Source organism: Centropristis striata, chromosome 18 (assembly GCF_030273125.1).
Source record: "Centropristis striata isolate RG_2023a ecotype Rhode Island chromosome 18, C.striata_1.0, whole genome shotgun sequence".
Classification (NCBI taxonomy): Eukaryota; Metazoa; Chordata; class Actinopteri; order Perciformes; family Serranidae; genus Centropristis; species Centropristis striata.
In genome coordinates this window covers 28,924,268-28,931,132 of record NC_081534.1, presented here as the reverse complement: position 1 = coordinate 28,931,132, position 6,865 = coordinate 28,924,268, and positions in this window count along the sequence as shown.

Sequence of the window (6,865 nt, the reverse complement as noted above, 5' to 3'; positions counted from 1 at the left end):
ATGTGACCCTTTATTTCTTATCAACATGCCAGTTTTTTCTCTTCACCACGTCACAAGAATTTTCGTCCATCACTGAGAGCGTTTCAGTGTCCTGCAGGACGTTAAAACCTTTATTATAAGATCAGTTAAACAGTTGCATGTTCTTTATTGTCTGCAGCTTTAATTAATTAATACAGCCTTGATTCTCATTCTGAATACTTACGTGATCTACATCTAATGAGATCAATACATGAAGTTAATCTTCAGCTAAAAAGGGACCAATGTCCTCAACTGCAAACATGTGATTACAAAACAAACCTACTTTAGACTGTTTGGTGTGTGTAAGTAAGGACCCAGTTACTCATAAAAATGTGTCACTCTCTTTCCCAAAACTGGGTTTTTTTAAAGCTGTTTTTGGCCAAATTTTCATCTAAATTAGATTAGATCATACTTTATTGATCCCACAACGGGGAAATTCCCTTGTTACAGCAGCAAAAACAGAAGCAAAAGGTGGTAAAATAATATATAGACATTTTAAACTTAAATTATTTAATGCATAAATAATGACAAGACAAAGTTTTCTGTGTTTACGAGATTAAGAAGGTTTATTTTTGCATATTTCTGCATAATAAGTACCTTAAATAGTGTTGATATATTTTTCACGACTTATTTTACCTATTTCTATTATATTTTAATGCAGGGCATGTAACAGAGTATTACTACTTTTTGGATATTTAAAAAAAAAATTTTTAGCAAGAAAAAAAGATTTAAAGGTAGAAAAAGGCAATGTAAAATACAGGGTACAATCCCAGCTACTACAAAGTAAGTTAATATAATATTATATATATATATATATATATATATATATATATATACATTTTAATATATATTCCGCATCAGTATTGACCTAAAAAAAAAAAAGGTTTCTGTACGTTGTTTTTAAAGGTCACTTTTTCATGTTCTAACTGTTTTTCTGCACCAAATCAACCCAAAAGTTGTACTTCTGCCCTCTGAGAAGAACAAAAACCTCCAATTTCCATAAATATCCAAATACAAAAGGCGAAAAGTCTGTAAAAAGTCTGAGGGAAACGTATATACAGGCATTAATAAGAACAACAAACAAAATACAGGAAAAAATGCAAGGTTTGAAATGAACCACCAGACATTTTCACCAAAAATGTAATCAGTTTTAGTTAGTTTTGTTACCACATTTCATTTCACAAACCCCCCCCCCCCCCCATCTATTTCTTCATCTTTCCACCTTTTATTCAGTAATTATACCTTAATATGTATTATATTTTATATTTTTCTGCACCAAATCAACCCATAACTTGCACTTCTGCCCTCTGAGACGAACAAAAAACCTCCAGTTTGCATAAATATCCAAATACAAAAGGCAAAAAGTCAAGGGAGCCCTTTGAAAACAGCCAGGAGAAAAAGCAAGGTTTGAAATGAACCTCCAGACATTTTCACTATAAATTTAGTCAGATTTAGTTAGTTTTGTAACCACACAATACAGTTTCAGTTAGTTATCCACTTCTCTTCCATCTCTCTCTTCACCTTTTCTCCCTTTTATTCAATAAATACACTTTCATATGTATCATATAAATGTTTTTCTGCACCAAATCAACCCAAAACTTGCACTTCTGCCCTCTGAGAAGAATAAAAAACCTCCAGTTTGCATAAATACTCAAATACAAAAGGCAAAAAGTCAAGGGACCCCTTTGACAAAATAGCCAGGAGAAAACTCAAGGTTTGAAATGAACCACCAGAGATTTTCACCAGAAATTTTGTCAGTATTAGTAAGTTTTGTTACCACACAATACAGTTTCAGTTCATTTTTATTTTGTATTTCATTTTTTCCCCTCTCTTTCTTCATCTTTCCACCTTTTATTCAGTAATTATACCTTAATATGTATTATATTTTATATTTTTCTGCACCAAATCAATCCATAACTCTTACTTCTGCCCTCTGAGACGAACAGAAAAACCTCCAGTTTGCATAAATACTCAAATACAAAAGGCGAAAAGTCAAGGGAGCCCTTTGAAAACAGCCAGTAGAAGACATTTTCACTATAAATTTAGTCAGTTTTAGTTAGTTTTGTAAGCACACAATACAGTTTCAGTTAGTTATCCACTTTTCCTCCATCTCTCTCTTCACCTTTTCTCCCTTTTATTCAATAATTACACTTTCATATGTAATATATAAATGTTTTTCTGCACCAAATCAACCTATACCTTGCACTTCTGCCCTCCGAGACAAACAGAAAACCTCCAGTTTGTCCAATAAATACTCAAATACAAAGGTGAAAAGTCTGTAAAAAGTCTGAGGGAAACGTATATACAGGCATTAATAAGAACAACAAACAAAATACAGGAAAAAAAATGCAAGGTTCGAAATGAACCACTGGACATTTTCACCATAAATTTAGTCAGTTTTAGTTAGTTTTTAGTTAGTTTTGTTACCACATTTCATTTCACAAACCCCCCCATCTCTTTCTTCATCTTTCCCCCTTTTATTCAGTAATTATACCTTTATATGTATTATATAACTGTTTTTCTGCACCAAATCAACCCATAACTTGCACTTCTGCCCTCTGAGACGAACAGAAAAACCTCCAGTTTGCATAAATACTCAAATACAAAAGGCGAAAAGTCAAGGGAGCCCTTTGACAAAATAGCCAGGAGAAAACTCAAGGTTTGAAATGAACCTCCAGACATTTTCACCATACATTTAGTCAGTTTTAGTAAGTTTTGTTACCACACAATACAGTTTCAGTTCATTTTTATTTTGTATTTAATTTTTTCCCCTCTTTCTTCATCTTTCCCCCTTTTATTCAGTAATTATACCTTAATATATATTATATAACTGCTTTTCTGCACCAAATCAACCCATAACTTGCACTTCTGCCCTCTGAGACGAACCGAAAAACCTCCAGCTTGCATAAATACTCAACTATAAAAGGCGAAAAGTCAAGGGACCCCTTTGAAAACAGCCAGGAAAAGACATTTTCACTATAAATTTAGTCAGTTTTAGTTAGTTTTGTTAGCACACAATACAGTTTCAGTTAGTTATCCACTTTTCTTCCATCTCTCTCTTCACCTTTTCTCCCTTTTATTCAATAATTACACTTTCATATGTATTATATAACTGTTTTTCTGCACCAAATCAACCTAGTAAAAAGACATTTTCACTATAAATGTAGTCAGTTTTAGTTAGTTTTGTTAGCACACAATACAGTTTCAGTTAGTTATCCACTTTTCTTCCATCTCTCTCTTCACCTTTTCTCCCTTTTATTCAATAATTACACTTTCATATGTAATATATAAATGTTTTTCTGCACCAAATCAACCTATACCTTGCACTTCTGCCCTCCGAGACAAACAGAAAACCTCCAGTTTGTCCAATAAATACTCAAATACAAAGGTGAAAAGTCTGTAAAAAGTCTGAGGGAAACGTATATACAGGCATTAATAAGAACAACAAACAAAATACAGGAAAAAATGCAAGGTTTGAAATGAACCATCAGACATTTTCACCATAAATTTAGTCAGTTTTAGTTAGTTTTGTTACCACACAATACAGTTTCAGTTAGTTTTTAGTTTGTATTTCATTTCACACATTTTTTCCCCTCTCTTTCTTCATATTTCCACTTTTATTCAGTAATTATACCATAATATGTATTATAAAACTGTTTTTCTGCACCAAATCAACCCATAACTTGCACTTCTGCCCTCTGAGACGAACAAAAAACCTCCAGTTTGCATAAATACCCAAATACAAAAGGCAAAAAGTCAAGGGAGCCCTTTGAAAATAGCCAGGAGAAAAAGCAAGGTTTGAAATGAACCTCCAGACATTTTCACTATAAATTTAGTCAGTTTTAGTTAGTTTTGTAAGCACACAATACAGTTTCAGTTAGTTATCCACTTCTCCTCCATCTCTCTCTTCACCTTTTCTCCCTTTTATTCAATAAATACACTTTCATATATATCATATAAATGTTTTTCTGCACCAAATCAACCTATACCTTGCACTTCTGCCCTCTGAGACAAACAGAAAAACCTCCAGTTTGTCCAATAAAGGTGTTTTGGTTGAACTAAAGCTGTAATGCAGAGTGGTGGCATGCAGAGGGAGCTGTTGATGACGACACACTTATTGTTCCTGCATGTGAAAGAGGAGTGAGGACACAAACGGCTGAACTGCTGAAGTTGATAAAGCAGTGTCAAGGATGGGAAGTATAATAGAGGCTATTGATGATGATATCTGCAATTACAATTACGGGTTCAGAGCTGGCGGCTGGTTTGTGCTCAATAGGTGAATGGTTATCACACAGTGTGATACGATCTAATGGGTCAGACGGTCACGGACTCACAAGTACCTCTACACTCCTCAATGTCACTATTGTGGAAGCAAAATCATCTTTTATCTTCACATTTGTTCTCCTTTCTTTAAAGTTCACCCACTAAAATCCAATCTATTCACAGTAAAACCATGATGTGTGTGTGTGTGTGTGTGTGTGTGTGTGTGTGTGTGTGTGTGTTATAGAGCTTGGCATTGAGCTGTTTTTTATTTAAAGCATTTATACTGGAGATAAAACGAAACGTTTAAAAAAAAACTTTAATCAAGGATACAGTTTCACATACTTTCGCTGGAAACTGCGAAATGAAGGTTTTAATCTACGGTCAGTGGCAGTAAAGCTGTGGCTGAATTGGATTTAAATTGAATTATAAGGTGCTTTAATTGGAAAAAAAAGGTGCATTTATGTGGTGAGTGGAACTGATAATGTTCAGCAGCATCTTTTAATTGATCCACGATCCCGTTCTGTTCAATTCACCTAGGTTTCTTGTCTTAAGTATGGAGTCTTGGGCTATTTTGTCCATTTTTGAATCCTTTTCATGTCTTTTTGTGTCTGTTGTGTCTTTTTTGGTCATATTGAGTCTTTTTGTGTCTCATTTTGGTCATTTTGTGTCTTTTTTAGTCATTTTGTGTCTTTTTTCATTCATTTTGTGTCTTTTTTTTGTAATTTTGTGTCTTTTTTTGGTCATTGTATCTTTTAGTCCTTTTTTTGGTCATTCTGTGTCTTTTTTAGTAATTTTTTTGTCTTTTTTTAGTAATTTTGTGTCTTTTTGTCTCTTTTTTTGGTCATTTTGTGTCTTTTTTTAGTCATTTTTTGTGTCTTTTTTTGTCATTTTGTTTCTTTTTTTGGTCATTTTTTGTCTTTTTGTGTCTTTTTTGTCATTTTGTGTCTTTTTTTTTGGTCATTTTGTGTCTTTTTTAGTCCTTTAGCCCAACATAAAATGTGATTTTGAATCTTTTTTAACTTTCTGCTCAATAAAGAATTTTAAATGTTGCAAATGTGAACAAAGGTGTCAAATCTAACATATAAGAGGGTTCCATCCAGTTCTATCATTTTATACTAAATATATTTGAGCTTGTCTCCAGTTTTACTTGGTATATCATCATCAAACTGAAACTGGCCTCATGGAGTTTACAGCCAGAACTTTAGAGGTAAATTTACAGTAGGGCTCCACGCTGCTTTGTTTTCTAGTCTGGATGGAGTCAACAAGTCATGATTTGGAGCTTTTGGATAATGATCTTTAGAGACTAGATTTGTACCCCGTTGGTGAACAACTTTCATGGAAATATGAACAAAGGTTTTACTTTTTATTCTAGGAAAAATCATCAAATTTCAAGTTGAAATAAAGAAGACAATTTAGGATGTTTCCTCTGCTGTTAAACACCTACGACAACACAAGGGGTAAGATAATTCCAAAGAAAAGTCTACCAGAGAATAATGAAGCTGTTCTTAAACTGCAAAATTAGAAACTTAGAAATGACGACTCTAAATTTCCTCGTAAGCTGAAATCAGAATATCTAAATGCTCAGCCAGTCCCCATAAAATAGCATGAATTACAGTGCACACTCACACACAGAAACTGAAAAGAAAAGATAAGAGAATTACGTCAAAAATGCCAAATGAAGGCCTAAAGAAAGTGGACCAAACTTGAAAAAAAAAAAAACATTCAATAGACTGAAGGTACTTCTACAGTAGTGGATATAAAATAACACAGATAAAAAACACCTGGAAGAGTCTCAGGCTGAATTCTTTACCTGCTGTAACAACCTGCTGCACATTATTGAACACCCACTTACCTTGTTCCTGACTACCTTCAGCTAAAAAATAAACAATCAGGCCTACTTTTATGCCTATAAACAACATGATCGATCAGCAACTATTGTGTGCCATGATCTCCTTACTTTAAAGGCCACCTTACCATGTTTTCTCCACCAGAAGGCCACTAGAGTACACTTCAATATGTTTCCTCCTTTTACAGGCATCCTCCGCTCACAGACAATGTGCTGAAACCTCTCAACTTGGGAACATATCTGTATCTTTTTGGCCCATAAAAAAGTTAGATATCTTGAGGTCCAACAACTGTCAGAAATCGGAGTCTACACTACTTTTTGGGGGCCACAATACACACCCACTGGCTACTTTATTAGGGGAAGTGTGTGCCTAATAAAGTGGTGGTGTGGTCTTCTGCTTCAAGGTTGGAAGTTGAACAGGTGTACCTAATAATGTTACTGAGTACACCAGTGGCCAAATCCCTTTATCTTCAGCTCCTGTCATTAATAATTCAGCCAGTCGGGTCGTGATTAGCTGCACGCACAGACAAACAACTTTGCTAAACTCTCCTCTCATTTCTTTTTACTTTTACACTTTTAAGCATGTTCGTATGACGGCGTATTAGGGCCAAGTATGAAAAAAAATAAATAAAAAAACGTTTGTGTTGAGGTTCCTTGACAAAGACAAAACACTATTTTTTTCTCTTCATAAATCTGCTACTTTTTCCTCACAAATTTGCCACATTTAATCAAGTAAAT